The following is a 4,796-nucleotide window of genomic DNA, read 5'->3' as shown; positions in this document are numbered from 1 at the left end:
TATCTGCTGGCACGCGAACCGTTGCCCTAGCTCAGCTCCAACGTGCATGTGTGTGCCGGTCAGCTGATTTTTGGCTCACACAGAGGCTCTGGGAGGGAGTTTTCAGCTTCCAGAGAGCCTCCGGGGGATGGGGGAGGGTGTTTTTACCCTACCCCAGCTCCATGGAAGGCTTTAGAGCCTGGAGAGGAGAAACATGGGCCTACTGGGCCCACCAGAAGTTGGGAAACAAGCTGTTTCTGAACTCCAGAGGATGTCCAGGGAGCAGGGGAAGCTGTTTTCATCCTCCCCAAGCCTTGGATTATGGGCATGGGGACTCACGCATGCGCAAGAGTGCGAGCGCACGCTCTTTTGGCACCCAATGGAAAAAAGGTTCGCCATCACTGGCCTAGATCATATTGCTGCATGAAGCATCTTGATTTTTCTGACCGTGCCTTGAAGATACTCTTTCTGCATTTGATGTTTCATACTTCAGATTCTCGTGTGAGAGTGCTCCTAGGAAAATTTCCTAGGAAATCTGAGAGCGGCACGAAGGCCCAGCCAGTTTTCTGCTATTCCGCCTGAGTTTCTTTATTTTATTTCTATGAAGAATCCAATTAAATTCTTGGCAGTTTACCAAGAATCTTTGGTAGGAATAAAAACCACTCTCAATTGAACAAAGGCAAAATCTGACAGGCTATGACGGAAATTTCAAATACAGTGGTACCTCTACCTAAGAACGCCTCTACTTAAGAGCTTTTCTAGATAAGAACTAGGCGTTCAAGATTTTTTTGCCTCTTCTTAAGAACCATTTTCTACTTAAGAACCCGAGCCCAGAAAAATTTCCTAGGAAATCTGAGAGCGGCACGAAGGCCCGGCCAGTTTCCTGCCATTCCCCCTGAGTTTCTCTCTCTGGCACAGTGTATGGGAGGCACGTGCTCCTCCTCGCCGCCTCAGAGTCCCTCTTTTTTTTTCTAAACCTTAAAGTTTTGGATTTTTTTAATATTCCCCTCACCTCACCTTCTTCCTTCGGCAGTGACTGTCCTCCTCCTCTTCTTCCTCCTCCTCCTCCTCCCACCCAAATCCCGAGCTTTTATTCCTTTCCAAATGGGCTTGCATGCAATAATAATAATAATAATAATAATAATAATAATAATAATAATAATAATAATTTATTAGATTTGTATGCCGCCCCTCTCCACAGACTCAGGGTGGCTCACAACAATAATAAATGGTATACAATAAACAAATCTAATATTTAAAAGAAGAAGAAATATCTAAAAGCCCATTATATAAAACCATACAACGCAAGCATACCATACACAAAACTATATAAGCCTGGGGGAAATGTCTCAATTCCCTCATGCCTGGCGGTATAGATGGGTCTTAAGCAGTTTACGAAAGACAAGGAGGGTGGGGGAAGTTCTAATCTCTGGGGGGAGTTGATTCCAAAGGGCCAGGGCCACCACAGAGGCTCTTCCCCTGGGGCCCGCCAGATGACATTGTTTAGTTGATGGGACCCGGAGAAGGCCAACTCTGTGGGACCTTATCGGCCGCTGGGATTCGTGCGGCAGAAGATGGTTCCAAAGGTATTCTGGTCCGATGCCATGTAGGTCTGATGCCATTATCTGCTTTTACATTGATTCCTATGGGAAAAATTGCTTCTACTTACAAACTTTTCTATTTAAGAACCTGTCACGGAATGAATTAAATTCTTAAGTAGAGGTACCACTGTACATAAAAATGGTGGCAAGATTCACGTCAGAAGAAAGCCTTCTGAAACAATTTAGTTCTTAACAACTTCTAATAGACCACAAAAATCATTAGCTCTACTGGGAAGCCATTCCATGATGTTGGGAGGGAGGGGTGGAGTCCGCCCCCCCCCCCCCAAGAAAGAGGGAATACCACCAAATCAGTAATGGGATCCTAACGGAACAGTAAAGAATGCTGCGCTGCTGGCAAAAATTGAGCTGTGCTGGCAGGCGGGTGTGTCCCAGCCTATTTTTGCTTCTACACATGCGCAGGAAGCAAAATTTCATGAGAGGGTGCGCATGTAAGATTTCAGCAAAATTTTTTGCTTCTGCACATGCGTGAAAGCAAAAAAAAAATCACCAAAATCTCACATGTGCTTGTGTCCTCTCGCGAGAGTTTGCTTCCTGCGTATGTACCCATGCGCCCGCAAGACATTTGAAGCTGGGTGCACAGCGCACCAATAGCAGCAGTAGGAGCAATCCACCCCTGGACCAAATCTTTCCAATTACCTGATTAGTAGCAGTTTCTCTGTGATAGATTAAACTGGTCTGGCCAATAGTGAGAGGATCACAAGTAGGCTTAGTAGGTCAAGACCAGCACCTTAAATTGGACCGCCAAACCAATAAGAAACCAATAGGAGTTCTACAAAGCCAGTCCAATATCCTCCCACTATCAGCACCACAAAAGAATGCAGGCTGGCACTAGGACCAAAAGTAGTTTATTTTTTTTTCAAATATTTTTTATTAATTTTTAAAATATGAGACAAAACAAGACAAACAACATTTAACATGTAGAGGAACTACCATTGCTCCGCTAAGCACAGAAGTCTTCTTAATACAAAAAAGGATAACTAATTATAATTAGATCAATACAGAAAAGCAAAAATTGTTAATAACATATCTCTTAATATACTACTATGATGTAAAATCCACACATTTCAGCATTTTTGCTATATTATTGTAATTAAAATAATCAAAATCAATTAATAAAACTAAAACCTATCCATTAAATGTCGGTATACAATATATTCAACCTGGTCAGTTTAACTGTTCTATAGTTTATTTTTGTATCATTAATAATCTTTTTTTACATTCCACCAATTATATACTTTCTCCCAAGTTTTATAGAACTCTGTTTCCATTTGATTATTTAACCTTCTCGTCATCATATCTAATTCTGCACATTCCATAATTTTCTTTAAAATGTCTTCGTAGTTTCTGAATAGTCTTCAAGGGCAGCCCAAAATAGCATCCATTACAGTAGTTGAACCAGGTGCTGATAAAGGCTTGAGGCAATCTTTCTGTCCCAGTTAAGGTTGCATCAGCCCAAGTTCAGCCTCTGGCCACAGCTTCAGCTGCTGATCCAAAAAAAAGACCTAAATTCTGAAAGATCCCAACTCATGAACCTCCTCTCTAATGGAAGAAGTCTACTCATCCAGCAGCAACTAACTTTTCTTATCATCTTAAAGTCTCAAGATAGTTTAATAAAGTCTCTTTTTTGCATGCGAAATCTGCTTTAAGACAGATTCCTTTTTTCACACATATTGAAAAGCAAACCCAATATATCCTCTTGGCTTTAATCTATATAGAATAAATTATCACTAATTTATACTGAAATTGCTTGGGCCCTGGCTGAGTGCCATAGAGCACAGTTTGATTCCCTGGAGTAATATTGGCAGCACAGTAGGATCCTCCATTTTCCTTTGCACATATTTGAAAGCACGATTTTCTCCTCGGGGGAGAATAGACAACTTTGTTTTTAAGGGTACCAATGTACCTGAGCCATTTCCTTGTCAGACTCCCTGCTTCCCTTTTCAGTATTTAAATGAAACTTAAACCCTTTCAGCAATATTTTTGGTTAAAATGTATTGTAATTATCTGGATGTTTTTTTGGCATGAAATGAAACTCAACATCCCAGGGCACTGCCTATCACAGATCTTAGCCCTACAAGATTGTTTAAACACGAAAATACTGTACTAACTTTATTTGTACAGTTACATTAACAGAATATTGCAAGTCTATAATAATAATAACAATAACAACAATAACAACAATAACAACAATAACAACAATAACAACAATAACAACAATAACAACAATAACAACAATAACAACAATAACAACAATAACAACAATAACAACAATAACAACAATAACAACAACAACAACAACAACAACAACAACAATAACAATAACAATAACAATAACAATAACAATAACAATAACAATAACAATAACAATAACAATAACAATAACAATAACAATAACAATAACAATAACAATAACAATAACAATAACAATAATAATTGCATGGCCAGTTCTTGGAGAAGATTGAAGGCAAAGTGGATAAAGAAAAAACCTGGTCATGGCTTACAAGTGGAACACTCAAAACGGAGACAGAAGGACTAATACTGGCGGCACAAGAACAGGCCATTAGAACAAATGCTGTCAAAGCCAGAATTGAAAAATCAACAGACGATCCAAAGTGCAGACTCTGTAAAGAAACAGATGAAACAATCGATCACATACTCAGCTGCTGCAAAAAGATCACACAGACTGACTACAAGCATAGACACGATGCTGTGTCACAGATGATCCACTGGAACTTGTGCCGGAACTACCATTTACCAGTGGCAAAGAACTTGTGGGATCATAAGCCCGAAAAAGTGGTCGAAAATGAGCAAACAAAACTACTGTGGGACTTCTGACTGACTGAATTCTGAAGCATAACACACCAGACATTGTGATTGTGGAGAAAAAGAAAGTATGGATCATCGACATCGCAATCCCAGGGGACAGCAGAATTGAGGAGAAGTAGCTAGAAAAATTAGTGAAATACGAAGATCTAAAAATCGAGCTGCAACGACTCTGACATAAGCCAGTGAAAGTGGTCCCAGTGGTACTTGGCACGCTGGGCGCAGTACCAAAGGATCTCAGCGGACATTTGAAAACCATCGGAACTGACAAAATCTCCATCTGTCAATTGCAAAAGGCCACTTTACTGGGATCGGCAAACATAATTCGCCGCTACATCACGCAGTCCTAGGTGCTTGGGAAGCGCCCGACTG

Source organism: Erythrolamprus reginae, chromosome Z, assembly GCF_031021105.1.
Source record: "Erythrolamprus reginae isolate rEryReg1 chromosome Z, rEryReg1.hap1, whole genome shotgun sequence".
Taxonomy (NCBI): Eukaryota; Metazoa; Chordata; class Lepidosauria; order Squamata; family Dipsadidae; genus Erythrolamprus; species Erythrolamprus reginae.
Note: the sequence above shows the minus strand (reverse complement) of the source record.